Source organism: Sceloporus occidentalis, unplaced genomic scaffold (genome assembly GCF_023333645.1).
Source record: "Sceloporus occidentalis isolate IW3139 unplaced genomic scaffold, rSceOcc1.0.p SCAF_9, whole genome shotgun sequence".
Classification (NCBI taxonomy): Eukaryota; Metazoa; Chordata; class Lepidosauria; order Squamata; family Phrynosomatidae; genus Sceloporus; species Sceloporus occidentalis.
Window position 1 is genome coordinate 9,617,979 of NW_028316989.1, and position 20,170 is coordinate 9,638,148.

Sequence of the window (20,170 nt, forward strand, 5' to 3'; positions counted from 1 at the left end):
CTGGCTATCACACTGCCTACTCAAGGGGAAGTGCACACAGAAGAATATACTGTACTAATATTAGAAATAACTTTAATATATATATATATATATTAGGGAAAATTGTTGCTAAAATGCTCATATTAGAAAAATGTATATAAAAATGACTACACATGGGAAAGCAATTGCATTTTGTGCAATTATACTTATCTATTTGATTTATACTTCATCTTTCTCTCAATATGGGACTCAAAGTGACTTACAATGGCCCAACACACACAGGCAAAAAACAGTGGCTTCTGGCTGCTTCGGGGATGTGGTCTGCAGATGACGCATGTCCCCCCCGGATCAGCCGGAAGCTGTTCTGGGGCACCTGATGTGGCCTCATGCCACCGGAAAAAAGAAAGTGGAAAAAGTGTTCCTTGCTGGCGGCCCATTTGGAACTGGGGCAGCAGCCTGCTTTAAGGATGGGCCATGCGGTTTCTGCGGTCCCCTGCTGGTCACTTCTGGTCAGAGGCGGATCGGCCTCTGGCTACTCTATCATGCCCATCTGTTCTTGTTAACCACCTTCAAGTTGATCTAGACTCATGGCGACTCTGTGGATGAGACATCTCCAAGACTCTCTATCTCCCACTGTTCTGTTTAGGTCCTGCAAATTCATACCCATGATCTCCTTAATAGAGTCCACCCATCTAGCATGTAGTCTTCCTCTCTTTCTACACCCCTTCACCATATCTATCTACCAAATGTCTATTTATTGGATAGAAATAGATATACTAGCTACAGTTAACACAGCAGCTGTTTGATGGCCTTCAAAAACCTACGCCACAGTAAATCTGTTATACTTTAAAGTGCCATAGGACTCTGTAAAGACTAACATGGCTTCTCTTATGGAATTTAACTATTCCCGAGGAGGCCTGCAAGGGATGTGCTTCTCTTCTCAACCTATACAGCAATACATAATGTGTCAGTGCACTTAGGATGGCATCCGATCTGCAGCAACTGTGCAATTTCAGAGAACTGGGGAACTCCAGAAAGTGCTGGCACAGAGATGGCACCACTAAGCAGGTCAAGGGATTTTCAGGTTTAAGGAATGAAGAAGAACAGCGCTTGGTTTGTAACACTCTGCTCTGGAGTTCAGGCACATCAATTTTCTAAGGAAAAGGATTGACAGGAAAAGCCTGCAGAAACTGAGTTCACGACTGCTTGTTGTAAAACGGTCTTTGTATCAGCATAGTGAAAAGCTTAAAAAGAAATCTTAAATATCAATGAAGTGGATTATTTAACTTTTAAATTTGATAAAACTCAGTTCTCCTCGACCACCCCAAACACATTTTTCTATATGCTGCTTCAGTAGCTATTTTTGTATTCCCATGTAAAGGGGAACAAAGTTGGTGGGAGGGAGAAAAAAATGAGACTCTTCTTGCATGGATGGGTGAGAAATTGTGTTTGGGGAATTCAGTAAAATGTTCCAAAACATTTCCAGGTTTTCATTAGCACTTTTTTTTTTTGCTCAAGGTTCAATCTACAGTACCTAATGCTTCCAATTATTCTTTGCTTTTGGAAATAACTTTTAGAAGTGTGAATGGCTGGGACTGCTTCCTCATTGCATATTTCAGAAGTAATCCCTCTGTATTTAGGACACCTGTTGTGGCAATTTAAAGATTTAAGCAAGAGAAAAATCTATTTCTGCACCAACATTTTTAGTAATTTATATCTATGACTCTTACCTAGATACTGATTATGTATTTATTATAAGTATTTAAAATACACATTTCCCACCCAACAGGGAAGACAACATGATATACAATTTAAAACAACGAAACAATAATCCGATAAAATTGCACAGAGTTCCACAGCAGAATAATAGCAAAACAAACACCAAGAAAAATGTTAAAACTTATCCAAAATATAGCAAAAGTGTGTTTTTGTGGGTTTTCCAGGCTATGTAGCCATGTTCTAGAAGATTTTCTTCCTGGCATTTCGCCAGCATCTGTGACTGGCATCTTCAGAGAAAGAACATTAAGTCTGTATTATCATTTTCTTCTTTGAATTTCTTTAGTAATTGTTCCAGGTTTTTGTGGTTTTTTCCCTGCTAGTCTTACAGTGTCATCTGCATATCTTAGATTGTTTAGCGTTTCTAAATTAATTTTATATATATTATGAGGTGGTTTGTAATCCAACACAATTTGGAAGGTGCCAAATTGTGGGAAGCAGCTTTTATGGCTCAAACGTAAACAGACACATCACAAGAAATCTATGCCACCACAATGCTTCTAGTTTTTGGCTGCATTTGTCATACAAAAGCGTAAATCTGCAGAAGAGTTCCAAGAATCCAAAGTTCAGGGTAGGGAAGGGCTCTTGTTGCTTCATGTCAGAGGTTTTAAAAGTTACTTTTTTGGATTATAATTTCCAGAAAATTCCAGGCCAAGGAATTCTGAGAGTTCTGGTTCAACATCATCTTGTTGTTCTTAAAAAGAAAACTCTTTCCCAAGCTCTGGGCAGTCTTGTGATGTGATTCTGAAACTCTCATTTCATATTATTGAAGGTGCTCCTCTTTCTCTAGTGAAAAAACAATTCAAGACAGTTGAACCACAGGATACTTCATCTCACAGTGAATCTGGCTGTACATAACTACAGAGAGAGGCCAGTTTCACAGACTCAGCAGCACTCTTATCTGAATAGTTTCCTCAGCTGTGATATGTATAACATGGGGGGGGAAACCCAACAAAATTGCATTTACCATGCATGGATCTTATAAACAGGCACAGTGTAGCCAAAATGTATGCACTCTCCACTTATAGATCATAGACTCATAGAGTGGAAGAGTTCACAAGGGCCACCCAGTCCAACTCCCTGCTATGAAACAGATGAAACAGCAGATTTGGGAGAAGTCTTAAAATGCTTAAAACACATCACAAAAGACCGTTCTCTGTTTGAAGGCGTCCATAGCCTGAAGGACCCTCTAACTAAGTCATAAGAAACAAGAGCAGGAGCCTTGACCATCGACATTTGGAACCTGGAAAACAAATGATGCAGGCACACAACTCATCTGGTCGCAACTTTCTCCACTATGCTAAAACCAAATCTCTTTCATCCCCAAGTTGGTGTTCTCATCATCATCAACAACGACAGTATTACATAGAACAACAACTTCCTTTCTAAGCCTGTAAATTTCCTTTCCATATTTATGGGGTGTAGAGCACAATTCTTCCACTATACAGTTGTGGATAGCTTCAGTATGTCATTATTTTCATTCTTCTTAAAAGAAGATCTTCCCAAGCTCTGCTTCCTTTCTGTCTCCAAGAATAATGGGCCGCCAAGTGGTTTGTGCAAGCCAGAGGAAAGTCCAATAAGCTTTATATTGACTTAGATCCTCCATCTTTTTGCCAAGCAAAACAAAATAAAAATGAAGAAAGCATCAAATCTCAGCCATGCACAGAACAATGAGACAGAGTGCAAAAGGACAAAATAGTGTTAATCTAATGTGATGGAACAAAAATTTAAAAGCAGCTTACTTCCCAGCAGTGTGGGCTATTTCCTCTGGCTGGGAATATGATTCAGAAAAGAACTCATGGATTCAACACTCTGATAATCAGCAGGCCAAGAAAAATGGACACGAGATAAGACAGCGCGATTCTGCTCCCATATAACATAAATATTCAGGCCTAGCCTTCAAGAGTGCTTGCAGGGTGGTGGGATTTGCCTGGCAACCAGTATGTTTAATAATACCACCAACCCTAATCCAAATCAAGATATGGAGAAATTATCTTGCACAGACATCTGGAATTGTTTCAGGCCCTTTGAGTGGATTCAAGTTGGCTGCATTCTCGGGCAAATGGCCTTCTCTTCTGTTTGGATATATTCTGGCAGATCTTTTCTTTTCTTTTTTTACCCCTAGAAGGGATGCTTATTATGACTATCAAAAGTGCCTTAGCTGGAGGGAAAGCAGCTTTTATCTGACTGTGTTTCTAGCCTATGCTGAGAACGCTTCCCAGTGTTCAGTCCTGCCTGGACCTCAAGCCAAAGTGAGCATGTAGAAAAATGTGCTTTTTGGTCCTGTGGCCATACCTAACAAAGCATACATCATTCATATGTTTCACAACCTTAAACTATTTTAAGAAACAATTTGGTTGCTCCCCTCCTTTGATGCTGCCCCACTCTTCAGGTTTTAATCATTTGTAAATTGCCTTGCAGCCATAATATTGGGGAAAAGAAGGTATATAAATGAAATTATTATTTTGTTGTCATTGTTGTCATTAATGTTATTATTTTCATGATCCTGTTACTTTCTGTTTTGAAAAAAATGACTATACCCACCTACTTAAGGATTGTTGTTGTTTTATATACAAAAAGGTAAGGACAAAAAATAACATGGCAAAATTGTTAACCTCGCAATCTTGGAGTCGTATTACAAGGCATTAATGTACCATGGGCTGCTGTTTACCCACCCTGCCTTAAAGCTCAGACTCCCAGCTCCATTCCCAGTTGATTCCAGGGTTCAATGTGAAAGTATTTGTATGCATGCTGTGTTGCCAACTCCTCCCATCAAAAACACAGGATTAAGGAGAGGGCTTGGGAACAGACCCAGTGAGGGAATGCATTGGATCTATCATGCCATCTGGAACAAGGCATGAAGTGGAGTCTTTCTTGTTGTACAACCTTTACACACAGTTTTTTAAAAAACAATAGTGGGGTAGCAATGATCTTTCCACAAACATCATCAGGGACAGAAGTCCTGAAGAAGTTTTCTACATGTCATGCATGCTGCAAGTAAGGCTTTGTTGGGTGCAAAAAGAGGGAAGAGTGGCAACTAGTGCAGCTACTGGCTGAATTCTATCACTTGCATCGCCATCAGAAATACCACTTATTGCATTGCCATATTATCTAGTTAGCCAAGCTTTAAATGGATTCCCCTTGTGGCCATTTCCCCAGTCTGCTGGCCCAGAAGCAGCTCTGCATCATCTCCAAACATTTGCCTGTCTTGCCTGCAGGACGTTACATCAACCCTGCTTTGCTCTAACCTGTGATATCACAAGGACCCACCTCCAGTCTCAGTTTTTGGCTCTGACATCTGAAGGAATAGGATCCTCCAACAGAAGTGTCATCTGCTCAGGGCGACCAGGAAAATATTAAAGGTTGAGGCAAAGAGTAGATTAGCCATGAACTGTTGACTTTATTAACTCAGTGCTTTAGTTTTGTTGTCTTGCCCTGAATTTGCTAGAATTATATGGATCTGCTATATTTTTGTCTACTGTCAATACAGTGGTTATGCCCTGTATTATTTTTATTTTTACATTTGGTGGACTTCATTTTTACGCCACTAATGCTCTTAAATCTTACAAGCATGATTCACAATGCATCAGGCAGAAATGGTATAACTTCACTTCCTACTAATTGGATCCTTCAGAAGTGAGGCTGGCTTCTTTATGGGGTATTATGGCCTTTATGTTAGCATCAGGACTGCAGTGATATGTATAATTGTGCGTGTGTGTGTGGATAGGTTTACTTTAGGCCCCTAATGATGTCTTTCAGCAGCCTCTTCAGTCCTATTTCATCCTCCCCCCCTTTCTCTTCCATTATCAGATTATGAGGTGTTCAGAGACATCCCACAAAATGTTCTGAAATGCTGTGCGAAATGAGGTGTTAATGGTTGAACATCATATGCTCTAACTGTACGTATTTACTAGGCACCATCCTTATTTTCTGTTGCACCTCCTTGCTATGGAACTGCCCCTGGTTTCACCTTTTAGCAATGCTTTATTTACATTTTCCTGGCCAGAGGCACTAGAATTTATCATCCTTCAATGTCCAGTTCCCTCCCCTCAATCTCTTAGAAGTTGCAATTTAATACTCCAATTATGGGAGGAAAGCTTGAGGGGACTGTAATGTAACAGACCCTGTGTCCCTGACTTCCCTTAATTTTATTTTAAATCTAAAAACAGTAGCTAAGGAGGCCACTGTAAAAGGTGAGTGAGGCACGCCACAGTGATCTGAGCACTGTCTCTGGGGTAACAAGGGGAAATGGTTGCATCTAGTTTCTAGTATACATGTCAGCATGTACATGAATGCAAAGGCATGCAGAATGAAGAAAACACATCATTTCATGCATGCCACAAAATGGGTGGAGACCTGAAATACAACCCTTTGTATTCATGCCCCTACTACAATAATTTTCTTCAAAGAATAATATAACTTTCTGGGCAGACTGCATGAACAGACTGGACAAAGATGCTAAACATCATGCCAGGAAATCCCACAGAAGGGATTTGTCCTGCTGAGATTTTTGCTCTAGAGCTAAAAGAGGAGCCTGAGCTGCCTCCCAGTTCCAAGCAACATAGTCTGTGCTGGTAGCTATGCAAAGGAGCACTGCTTGCAGAGGAAAACTCCTCGGCCTAAATTAGGGATGAGAATCGTGTGGTCCTTCTGGTTTTGTTAATCTAGAACTCTTACCAGCCCTACTAAGGATAGATACTAGTAATGAATGCTAGGAAATAGGCACTACAACATCTGCTGGGCCACATGCCTTAAATCCAATAAGTAGCCCCAAGCACAGTAGTCCCATTGAGTCAACCAAACATAGATATTTGTTAATGTGGGAGGCAACAGGGAGCACTAGTGTTTCCATGAATCAGCATTCATGGAAACACTAGTGCTCCCTGTTGCCTCCCACAAAAGGTAAGTCTCAGTCAGTCAGACAGATTCTTGCAGAATAATAAATATAACCTGAAACAGAGTAAGGTCTTCAGCAACATGCAATAGGTGGAAACATTAGGCAGAAAATTTATGTAAAGCACAGAGTTGTTCAATTTCATATTTTTTTAGAATAAACTAGGAACATGAATGTGATTGTAATGGCTTGAATCCTCTGAAAAATGCCAACTGTGTGACACTGCAGAAGAGGTGTACAGGGGCTGTGCCCAAAACTAACTTCAGACAACAAGGACTACTGAAAGGTCAGAGCAGAGAATAAAACAGTAAAATTATTGTTATTGTTATTATTATTATTATTAAAAGTCTAAGGTATGGCAATGAGATCTAGGAGTAGGAATGGACAAAACATATGAAAATAGTTGAAAAACATTTCAAAAAAGTTTTCTCAATTGTCTCAAAATCCTCATGGAAAGAATCTTGGATGGATAAAAGTTTCATAGTTTGGGACTTATTTGCAGATGATTTTTTTCATGCACAAAACAGCATTTTTCTGTGCAGGTAACAGCATCTTCTGCACAGAAATACTATTTTCTGCACAAAAACCACGTGTGAACTTTGCACAGAGTAAGCCCCAAACTTTGAATAGTATTTGAAAACTGGCAGTTTTTCAGATACTTTTTCACAGATTAGAAAGCTGGGCCGGAAATAACAAAAGAAGTTTCTACAGGGAGAAATGTAAGGCAGAAAAAATGAAATGCACAAGTATAGGATGGGTAACACCTGGCTTCACAACATCCAGGAATCTTAATGGACCATTAATTTTATGAGTCAGCAATATGAGGCAGCAGCTAGAAAAGCCAATGTGATTTTAGGCTGCGTCAATAGAAGTATTGTGGGCACCACAATTCAAAAAGATATTGACAAGCTGGAGCATGTCTAGAGGACGGGAGGTAACATGGTAAAGGGTCTGGAAACTATGCCTTATGGGGAGAGACTTAGGGAGGTGGGTATGTTTCGCCTGGAGAAGAGATGGTTAAGAGGTGATATGATAGCCCTATGTAAGTATTTGAAGAGGAGCCATATTAAGCTGGAGCAAGCTTGTTTTCTGCTGCTCCAGAGAACAGGAGATGGAGCAATTGGTGCAAACTACAGGAAAACTACTATATATTAGGAGGCATTTCCTGAAAATAAGAGCAGTTCAATAGTGGAATACACTCTTCAACTCTAGAGAATGGTGGAGTCTCCTTCTTTGGAGAACAGAAGCTGGATAGCTACCTGTCAGGGGTGCTGTGATTGTGAGTTCCTGCATGGCAGAGGGGTGGATGGCCTTTGTGGTCTCTTCCAACTCTATGATTCTATATGCAATAGAAATGTTTTGGAATGTATATTTCATGGTTTGTTACCTAAAGTGGGGATGTGTTGAGCATTCACTGATAGGATGACCCATGGTGGAACTAGTTCTACATATTCATCCTTTCTTTGATAGTTTCTCTCAATACACTGGAGATGCATCCAGAATGAACCACTTTCCCCTCAAAATGATTTAAAGATTCTGAGAAATTATTGCTTGCTCCTTCTGCAGTCATACTATTAGTCAATCCACAATAGCACACTGCTTTGTCTCTCGCTAAATAAATCTACTTGGGAGGTCAGTCTGGAAAACCATTCACTGACTTCTAGAGAAAGACCATTTAAAGCAGCAAATAACCTTAAGGTGAACACGCTGTAATCATGCTGTAATCTTTGCATATCGAAGCTGCACAAAACAAAACCAGGAACACTTGCTGTGTAGACATTGCTGAGAGTGATGTGTCGGAATGCAAATTGAATAATCCCAGCAGGCATAGAGCTGTTATAGGCGGCTTTTTAAAAATCATAAAAAATAAAAACCAGGTTAAAATTTATATTAAAACAAACACAGACACACACACCAGCACAGCCATTAATAATATTGAGCACATTTTGTAAGACGGGCCTTATATCATTACTTATCAAATGCTAGTCAGAGCATATGTAAACCACAGCTTGCATCATTTCACAGACAAAAAGAAGAACTCAGTTGTAATACTCCCATTTATGAATTAAAAATTCCCAAAGCTCTAACCTGTAACTCATATTCAATGACTTTATCCTACTCTTTTTAAAAAGAAGAAGACAATATTTTTCCCCAGAGGGTTTATTCCTTCCAACCCCAGGCAAAGCTACTCATTCTGCAAATAAAATTGAATATGATCATATCACCTGATCATACTCATTTTAAAGTCTGTAGACCCTCCTTAATACATCTGAAAAAAACCATTCAAGGCAGGACTTTATCATCAGTTTTTCAAGTTTTTAAAAGGTCTTGCCTGGTGGATATATCTTAAAATAATGAAAAATGCCCACATTTTTGTGTCTATTTTGTCAGCCAAATAAATTTATTGTTGCAAAAAATGTTTCTTAGGTGAAAAATCTGTTTCACAATGACAAATCCTTTTCTCAAGATTACTGGGGAGCACAGTTGTGCTCCTGGTCATAGACCTCAACACTAGTTATATTTTCTGGCCTCATCTCCAGCTATTGGCATGGCTGACTGCATGTGTGCATTGAAAAAGTTGCATGAACACACACTTCCATGTGAGTTGGACACTAGTGTGATTGCAGTCCTGACTGCATGAAAGATAAGCAGCTACTTGTGCATAGCTATTTCACTATAGATGACTGAGCTAACATGTAGACCTCTGGAGACAGGTTCAGACATTTGCTTGATGTGTGGAAAGGTGTCCTAATAGCATGGAAACATGTGCACACCAAGTTCCACTAACTGACAGGTTGTTTTGGGGCACAGGTGAAAGTGCTGGTGATTATGACCTATAAAGTCCTATATGGCTATGGTCCAGGCTATTTAGGAACCCTTCTCTCTCCATATAAGCCTGCCTGTGCCCTAAGATAACCGGGAGAGGTCTTTCTCCCAGTCCCACCACTACTGCAAGCACAATTGGTGGAGACATAAGAGAGGACTTGAGTGGCTGCCTCTAGACCCTGGAACTCCCTTCCTAGAGAGTCTAGAATGCCTATCTCCTTGTTTCCTTCCATTGGCAGATTGAACCGTTTTTGTTAAGACAAATGAGCCGCTCACCTGCAGCCTCAGTGCCACATCCTGACTTAATTCTTTCCATATATGTATATTACCTGCATGCATACTTTTTAAATTTTATCTGTAGAAATTTATATACTATTTTGTTACATACCACTTTATTTTCAGGAAGCTGCAGGAAATACAAAACACTGAATATATATTTTAATGCTCACAAGGTAAAACTTGTGGTCATGCAACACATTTGTAAATGCCTCTGTAGCAGTCAAACAAGAACTTACATGGTTAAGATGATCTGAAAGCCTGGGAAAGTCCAGAAGTGGATTACAACTCCCAGAATCCAGAATCCCAGCCACTATGTGAAAAAAGAAACTTTCCCAAGGTCTGGACACTCACAAAAATAACCAGTTGTGAGCTGTTCAGGACTTTAAATAGAAAGGCTTTAATTCTAGCCCAGTCACATACTGGTAACCAGTGCTGTGCAAAGCATGATAAATGTGACCCCAGTACAGAAACTCGCACAGTATTGCAGAAGTAACATTTTTCCTTTAAAACTCTCCTATACCACCTTCATTCTTCTTTGAATTGCAGGACAACTGTATAATAAAAAAGCAGCTATTAAAATCCATCATAAATTAACTTTCAAATGATTAAAATCTCTGCATAAACAAACACATTCCTGCTTGGAGCTGAAAACACTGTAAAGTTTATACAAGGAATTCTTTCAGCAACGAAATATAGGACCAAATAGCAACAGTGATTTAGATGGGAAGTTTTTGGAATGCATGGGTAAACTTAACGCTTGAGATACTTCATGGCCAACTCTGAATATCGCTTTACTATGAATTGACTTACTAATTTATGGTAAGTAGTACAAAACAAATTGTAACATGAAGTGGTTTTAAAGGAGTAACAAAATACTACTTGTAATGCTGGAGCCAAACACAGCCACCTGAAAGCCCATCATGCACCACAGTAAACAATTTAATGTACAGAGTATAGAATGAGGCAAAAGTGATGCAGATTATGGTGTTTATCAAACGGGAGGAATTTCTCTTAAATTCGAATGAAAAGAAAGTGGGGCCAGAACGCATTCACTTAAAGTCGCTACTTTCGCGCAATTACATGAATACGCATTGCATTCGAACTGGCTTCCCATTGCCCGAAAATAGCATGCCATTGCCCGAATTTGCGTGTGGCAGTGAATAATGTGAAACCCCATGATTGAGTTCGGACTGACTTCCCATTGCCCAAATTTGCATGTAGTGGGTTATCACGCAATAACATTAAACCCCACGATTGCGTTCAGATTGCCATTGGATTATACTTCCAATTCCCCTTGTCTGATAAACTCCAATGGTACTAAAGCACTAGGATGGGCCAGTTTTGTATACTACAATTTCCCTAATTTAAACTGAAGTTCAATCTGCCCCATCTCTGCATCTGGTTGTGGCTTGTTAGACCTCTGCATGCACACAAATTTGCATTCATTTTGTGTGGTTTCCCCCCCCCCCTGTGCCTGAAAATGCACACACATTTTTAAAGTATTTTTTCTGTGCATGAAAACTCATATGCATTTTTGCAATCATTTTCCTTGAGCGCGTACATAATTTGTACATAATTTCTCTCTAAAATGTACACTGTAATGCGTTTTTTTTTTAAGTCAGAGAAAAGCATGGAGAAATTTGTAAAAATGACAAAAGTAAGAGGATAACTGTATTCTAATCTGTATATTAATTGGGAAGTAGAAATTAGGGTGACTTGTATTAAAATGTGAACAAAATGAACTCCGCTCTGCCATTCCTACTATACAGGTCTGGAGCTCCTCAGTGGCTAAGCGGAAGACCATCTGGGAGTCCTTACATTTCATGGTAGAACAAAGGTAGGATAAGAGAATACAAAGATCACATGTGTTCTAATTCATGCTTTAAAATTATCACTTTTGAGAGGCTGCTTCTGTCTGGAAACTGTGTATAAAACATTTTAAATAAGCACACACAACAAATAAAGGACACACTGAGTGCCATCGAATCACTTTTGAGTTAAGCCACTGCCACTGTGTAAACACAGGCAGTGCGCAGCACAGAAAATGCTTAGTAATGGGGGTCCATTCGCGTCATCTCCTTCATATGCTGTATAAATAATCCTGCAAGGCAGCTGCCAAAAGAACTGAATGAGCCAAAGACTGTTTTAAAAACACACACACACACGCCAAAGCCAAGCACCATACCTTCGCCTGGGGGTGTGTGGGGCAAACATATGCTCTCTCCTGTATGTGAGCCACCCCTAAACAGAAGGGACCATAACATTCTTGAGCAAGAACCTGCTGCTGCCTTTCTTATGCTTGTAAAACCAGAACATTCATGCAAAAATGTGTGCATGTATGCTCACAAACACTCACATGCGCAAACAAAGCACTGCCTGTCACTAAAAGTTGCTTCCTAAAAAATAAAAAAGGACAAGAAGGAGAAGAAAAAGAAAAAGAAGAAGAAGAAGAAAGAAGCTGTTTAAATGCCTCCTTTCCAAGCCAGCCCCACAGAGCCAGAGCTGAGAATACATTAGCCTTTAATGAAGTGAAACTCTCATCTTGCCGGAGACACCTCATTTAGCGCAATTGTTTCAGAGCCATTACAGAAAGACAATTACAAGGAAGCGGCGAGAGTAATTGGAAATGCTGGCAGGAGTTGGGCGAAATGATAATAAATAAAAATATTCACCCTAATAAGCTTCCAGGAGGGGGTGGGCTGAAGAAAATCAACATAATTAGAACTGAACCTTGGCAAGGAAAAACAGACAGCAGGGTGGCAAGTGTTCAACGCATACAGGAAGAGGAGGGGGAGAAGGAGGAGGGAAAGTGAAATGAACTCGATTATTTACTGGATCTTCAGATCTCAGCACTAGGATGACCCCTAGAGAAGCAGTTTGCCAGGAGGAGGAAGAGGAGGAGGAGGAGGAGGAGGAGATAGGAGCCACTGTCTGTACTTGGATCTTTATCCAAGGTGCCAAAAATGATGATAAAGAACTCCTTTTAAAAGCTCAGCCACAAGTCAGCTTTGCAGCTGCCTGTGCTTGCAGCTTAAAGACGAGAAGTGCACCGTTGTTTCGGATTCCTCCATTGTCTTTCAAAACATACATACGCTCAGTACAGAGCCATGCTCCGCTTCTTTCCTGATTCCTGCTAACAAAGCAGAAAAGGATTCCCATGATGTTAACTCTACTCAGGAACAAAACAAAACTCTCCGTAACAATCTTGAAACCCTCATGTTTAGAGCTCACTCCGGGCTTAATGAAAAGGGTAACTTAGGAAAAGTGAGATAAATAATTTCTGATGATATATAGAGTTGTTCCGCCACTTTGACACTTTCTGGCATAACCAAGGAATGGCTGGTATGCAAAGAGATCTGCAAAGGAAAGGTGACAAGATGGGTATGTACTACAACTTCTTTCTCTCAGTTAGTCTCAAAGGTGCAACAAGATCCCTTTGTATTCTTGGTCATGAATACACTTTATGGAAATGAATTCCTTAAGTGCCTCTGGATATTGTCCTACTATGGAGTGGAAAAGTTCTTTTTTTTTCTATTACATCTCCCAGAATCCCAGTCAGCCACTCAGAGATCCTGGGAGTTGCAGGAACTTTTCCAAATGCTACATTTAAAGCAAAATTTGAAGGCTTTGTCTTCCTTCCACAAAATTTTAAGTAATGGAAAATATGCTGCCAGGGGACTAGCTAAGCATCTTAGTGAAACTTCACATACACCCATGTAATTCACAATGTTGTGGATAGCTTGCAAAATTCTAGCTGTGCTGAAAGTGCTTCTCAATTTAGGACTAGAAACGAGTTTAAAATTTGTTTTAGTTTATTTCAAATTTAACAAAATTTGGTATTTAAAAAAAAACAGCCAAGGAAGAAGGAATTTGAAACTTTAACATAGTTGGACATGGGAGAAACTGATCCTAACAGATAAACCCTCTCCATGCTGCAAATAGCTGGAACAATTCAGTTTGGTGCTGCAACAGGGGAGGTTTATGTTGGAAAAATTTCAGTTTATGTTGGGAAAATTTATCAAAATCTGCACACTTCCTTCATATTGGGGATAGAAAGAACCTGGTGTTTAAAAAAATCTAAATGTGGGAAAAACCCAAAACTGACAGATTTCCCTTCCACTATTTTGTACATGGTGATTTTTTTTTTAAATGTCCAAGCAAAAACAGGAGAAGAATCAATTGTACAGAACCAAGTAAAGATTGGAGGACCTGAGTGATGAGTATTGCCTTCACTTATTTTTCTGTCCCTATTTAATCACAACTCCCTCCTCTATAAGGAAAACACTTTTATTGTAGTAGTCCATTAAGTCCATTACAGTATTCAGCTTTAAACATACTGGGAATATCATTGACCTGTAGCAATAACTTTTCTGTTAGACATTGGGGTGAGGGAGGGTCATAATAGAAATTGTGGCTCAATATCAATTATTCCCTATGACTGGGGAGAGAAATAATGTTGGTTTGCCAGCAAAGAAATCTCCATCATCAATGGTGATGCAGAAAGAATTCATCAGATAAAGCTGGAAGTGACAAACGATCAATTATCTATTTGCCATAATTCTTTAGAGCTATTGTATTACATCCAGTTGTTTTTATTTCACATTAAAATGGTACGTGTCTATGTAAAACTGTAAGGGGAGAATGTTGACTCAGTATGTACCACTGCTAACAATTTTAAACGCCAAGGAGTCTTTCCAAGACATCTGTTTAGATACACAGTTAGGAACCATACAGAAAATGTCTTTGTTTTGGCCCTGCTGTCGCTTTTCTACAGGTCTGTGCACGTTAATCTTTGGGACAACATTGGAATCAAGCATGCCAGAATCAGCACAGAGGGCAGGGTTGTGTGTTTGTGTCTCTGTTACTAGATATACAAACAGAATCCAAAGTCTGGCCCCTCGTGTCTTTCTACACTGCCTCCCACAAACAGCACATACACATAGCTATTGAGCTGCTACACTGAATGGAAATTTGTTCAGTTTTCCCTCAGTTATGCCAGCCACCAGGATGCAATACAAACAACTCTAAGGAAGCAGAGGGCACAGTGGAAAGATCAAGCCCTCTTCACCTTTCCGCCAATAGCACATAACCTCTTCCCCAGCGCTGGGCCCTTTCTGCTGCACTCAGCATTCCTAAGTTTAACCCTTAAATATTTGGGAACATTCTAAGGCAGCGCAGCCGCCTTAGCAATCTCTGAGTGGATGCTTGGTAACAGCTTACTGTTGGATTTGCCTCTATTTCCCCCTAATTTACTCCAGCAAAATTGGTCAAAATTTTGAGCAGAAATTTTGGCAGGTCTGTATACTTGGAGAATTAAAGGACCATGCTCAAACTTTAGGGCCACCAAGAATGTAAATTTTTTTTATTCTCATCCGTGGTGCGCAGTCTTCTGTCCTGATTCCCCTTGACACAGCTTAAGAAGCTGCCTTTTCCTAGCATTGTCCAGTTTTGTCTACTCTGACTGGCAGCCACTTACCCAAATCACCAACAGTAGTCACATCAGCTCAATTGTAAATGGAGATGGTGAGGATGAACCTGGACTTCTTTTCATGTAAAACAGTGCTAGTCGGGTGCCACTCCTGAACCAGTCCCTGCTACATTTTCAAGAAAGAAAGAAATGGTTGTAGTAAAACTTTTTATAGAAATGGTTGTACAAATGATTGCAGTCAACAATCACATCAATGATGCCAATCCCTGGCACATTGAGAAAAATAAATAAATGCCAGTCCACCACATCAGATAGCCTTAGAAGCACGGATGTAGATGTTTCTTCCATAAGTGTCCTAGAGACTTATGTCTCCCTCAAACTATTCTGTACTTAATTCCCACCAGACCCTGATAGTCAACCAATGGTGATGCTGCTGGAAGCTGACATTCATCAACATCCAGGAAGCTACAGGTTTCCCACCCTTGCTCTGCCAGGTATCTACATATATAGAGGTTTATATTGTCATCTCAAAGTGTCACCTGAGCAAAAGGGATTTCCAGAAAGTATTTTTGGATTGCTAAAGCATGCAAAGAAAACCAGAATGCTTTTGAAAATATGTAAATGAGAGACACTGTGGAGAAATGGCCAGAGAACCCTCCCTTGGCATGATGCCTTCCAGACATTCTAGATTACAACCCTTAGGGACTACCAGCCATGCTGGCTAGAGCTGATAGTAAATGAAATCCTAAACATTTGGAGGCACCAGGTTGGAGAAGGCTGGCATACAGTATTGGAATATGATCATGAAGACCCAGTCTATCCATGACCCATTGGGTCAGTCACTGTCTTTCTGTCCTATCTATCTTTACAGGATTGTAGTGAGGACAAAGCAAAGGACCACTTTAAGCTACCTAAAATAGCATAGCCTAAAGACAACTTATGCTGCATCCATATTACAGAAATAATCTAGTTTGACAGCACTTTAACTGGAGTGGCTCAATGTGATGGGATTCTGGGAACTGTAGTTTTGTAAGACATTTAGTCTTCTCTATCAGAGCTCTCTTGTGCCACAACAAACTACAATTCCTAGAATTTCATAGCACTGAATCATGGCAGTTAAAATGATGTCAACCTGGATAACTTCTTCTCATACAGTCTAAGTGCCAGAGATGGGCCATGAGCAATCATCAAACAAGAGGAAAGAGTTGACAGTCACAAGAATCCAGGTAAAACCTAGCTAGCCAGGTAATATAGAAACCCACAGTTGGGATAAGGATATTCTTGGCAGCTGGACAGGGTACAAAATGCACCCAGCATTACACCAATTACTACTATATCCAGTAGGTAGCGTTTATATCATATTCCACCTTACCTACAGCACAAATGACACATGGGCATTTTTCCAGGCCACACTAGCTAGGAAAGACTCATGACCAGTCCTTGGGGAGTTAAGGTCTTGTGCCAGAACTGCCAGGGCTAGTACAGCAAGAAGGCCCATGAATCATAATGCTGGCCTTCCATTCCCTGCTTTTTCCCAAGGAGTGCATGTACTCAAAAAAAGTCTCTTTCCCGAGCCCCCTCTCCATGCTTTTGTTCTTTTCATGTGTTGATATTAGATAAACACAACACAGGAACACATTCATGCTGAGCTACTGAACCCTGATGACAGCTGTGAACGGGTATAAATAGGTGCTCAGGATTTTAATACCACCTCACTCACGAAAACCAGATTTTCTCTTTATCTATTGCTGCTCGATGTGAGATTTGTCACCTTACCTAGAAACTCAGAGAAACAAACCAATTCCCTGAGTCTGCAGCTGAAGACTGAAGACTGCTCAGCAGTCTTAGGAGATTTTCAGATGGGAGAAAGACAAGAATAAAAGGCATAATCCCGTCATAATCGGCCACCGGCCTCGGGGAGGTCTGGGGGAAAGGCTGTTGATGGTGGTGCCACCATCAGCCTCGGAGGAGCCCAGGTGAGTGAGCCAGGCCCTCCTGATCCTCAGCACCCTCTTGGAGGCAATCTTCCCCCACAAAAGTTACACTCTCACACAGCAGTCACACTCTTTGTGTGGAGGAGATGGAGGAATAGGAGGTGGAGGAGAAGGAAGCGGAGGAGGATCATGGGAATCAAAGGGAATCCAGGAGTGATCTGAAAACACATTTCACAACAAGCCACATGAGAATTTACTACAAATTTGCATTGCAACAGGATTTGAGATTTCGGTAGTCTACTGAATTTACTCATTTTTGGAATGACTCACCATTTCGTTCAGATCGGCACCGGATACCCTTTGATCTCGTTTGATAGTGCGAAAAAAATGTGAACCCCTTGAATACGTCCGGATTGCGCTCAATGTTTGTTTGATGATCTCATTTGAATTAACGTTAAACCCCATGATTGACTCCGCATTGACTCTCAGATAACCTTCCAATTTCCCTCGTGTGAAAAAGTCCTAATACTGCAATCTCTTATCCCATACATAAAATCTAATGAGCCATGGGAAAAAATAGTTTTGAAATCAGAGTAATATATTTTAGTTTTATGATAAACTGTATTTGTCACATTTAAAAAACAATAATGACAACAATAACAACAACAACAACAACAGTCCCTGAGCAGGGAATTGAACTCTGCTCCCCAGAGTCATAGTCCAACACTCAAACCACTACACCACTATGGTTCTATGTTCATACTTAATAGAAAAGATGGCTAAGTAGCTTCATTTCTATTGCTATGCTAGAACATCTGCACTTTTTTATGAGTACTAGCTTGCTGAAACTTCTTTTAAAGAAGTTGACTGCAATGGCAGGATACAAACATCTCTGGGGCTATGTCCATTTAACTGAAAACCAATGCAATGTAAATCTCATTGAATAAAATAGAGTTAGTTCATGTTCTTTTCCAAAACTAGACTTCAGAGCTTTTTGTTTGTTTGTTTTTCAGGTGCATCATTTCCAAAGACACTTAGAAAGATATGTGGATGTTGTGAAGTAGACATTTAGAAGCTTCTCCCTTTTCCTCAGGCTCTGGTGTCACATGTTTTACAACAAAATATAAAGCAAATGGTATATTGATTATTTTGTATCTGTGCTCTGATGCACAGATGGCATTGTCTAGAGTTGCCTCAAGTCTGTGAGTGAATTAGAATCTTGCTCAGAGGCCTGGAAATCTTACTAAAAAAGCAGCCCTTGAACATCGGGACTTGTAGGTCTTGATATGATAGACCATTTCAGAAACAAGAAAATGAATCTGTCTCTTGCAGTTTAACTGCACAGCCTGTTCTAGAGAAGGGTATGGTCCAGTTCACAATATTGCTGGAGATCTCTCTAACATTGCTTCTGATTGGTTTCAGAAAGTCTCACTAGATATATGGCAATAACTTTTTTATTTATGTTTTTTATTTTAATTTTATTAATAATCCTATTGTTAAGACAACCAAAATATACTTAGACATTAATTTGAACACTTTAGAATCTAAAACACACAGCAGAAATAATCCAGTCTGAGAGTGCTTTAACTACTGGGAACTGTAGTTTTGTGAGACATTTAGCCTTCTCTGTCACAGAACTCTGGGGCCACAATAAATTACAACTCACAGGATTCCCTATCACTGAGCCAGGGCACTTAAAGCGGTCTCAAACTAGATTATATCTGCAGTGTGTTTTGGACCATAGAATCATAAAGCTGGAAGAGACCTCAAGAGCCATCCAGTCCAAGTTCCTTAGGAAGTGATCAGTAATTTAGCCCTTTTCTTTCTGCCGCAAGAAATTCTTCCAAACCAAACAGTTTTTAGAGCTTATTTCCAATTCAGTATTTATATAGTGCAAAATACACACAAGGTAGTTTTACACATAAAACAGCATTTATTTTCTGTGCAGGAAAAATTTCCTGTGCAGAAAAAGCTATTTTTGTACTAATCACCTATGTACACATTCTGCACAGAGTTGCTTCCCAATAACAAGATTTTCTGCACAGGAGGCAGAATTTACTGTGCAGGAAATAATATTTCTCCTTAGAAATGTTGTGTCCAGTGCAGAAAATGCTGTTTCCTGCACTGAAAATGCTACTTTCTACACAAAATAACCACATGTGAATTTTATGCAAAGTAAATCCTGAACTGAGAAGATTCTTGCTAGGATTCCTCCCAGTAGGGTTTCTCAACACTAAATAAAGTAAAATATAATAAAACATTGACAATATTTGAATATTTACAAATATTCTTTCTTTCCCTAGTCCATGCCTATATTAGATGGCGAAAAGACAAATTCCCTACATTGCAATGAGTTTCAGTACCTGTATCTTTGAGTGGTCTTCTGTCAACTCACACAGATGGGTTATTCTTTGCCTGCGCAGTGCATCTTTTGGAACCTTCTAGAGAAATTTGGTTTTGGTGCTAGTCCCACCCACCTTTAGCACCTCTATATAGGGACCTTGCCATAGAAACCACCAGTTCAATGGACTCTGATGCAGAAATCCTATGGACAGGCAGAACATAATGAGAGGAAGATCAGCATGGTTGGATAATCTCACAGATGATCATTCGGAGAACTTCAGTTACAGGTATCCAACTTGCCCTTCTTTTTTTGTGGTCTCTATGACTCATGTAGATGGCAGACTAGCAAGCTGCACAAGTAGGAGGTGGATATGTTATTGCAAACCAATCGGAAGTTTACTAAACATCAAATCAGTGCAACACATCAAACATGTGCATGACACACCCTACTCATACAAGGTAATATCAATCCATAACAAAGTTTCAGAAGACAGAATTAAACTGAAACATCAATCACAATACAAAACCAATTTTTAGAAGACACAATTGTCCTGAAATGTCAATACTAGAGTGAAGATATGGAAGAATAAAATATAGATCTCCGAAAGACAGTATCAGCTTAAAACCTTGAGTCTGCTCTGCAATGGGTTATAAAAATCATTGGCTGCAACCAAGTTGCTGCTGGATAACTATCTTTGAGCAATACACTGG

General features: G+C 39.8%; 1 protein-coding gene across 8 annotated transcripts in view; it reads right to left on the minus strand.

Moving 5' to 3' along the window:
- LOC149306854 (homeobox protein PKNOX2) overlaps positions 1-20,170 on the minus strand; it is a 262,919-nt gene that overhangs the window by 160,546 nt on the left and 82,203 nt on the right. The window contains exon 1 of one of the 8 annotated variants that reach the window (XM_089537724.1): positions 15,231-15,319. The exons of the other annotated variants lie outside the window; for them this stretch is intronic. The gene's annotated coding sequence lies outside the window, so the exon portion shown is untranslated. Of the gene's footprint in view, positions 1-15,230; positions 15,320-20,170 lie in introns of those variants that run through there. 8 annotated transcript variants of the gene reach the window in all.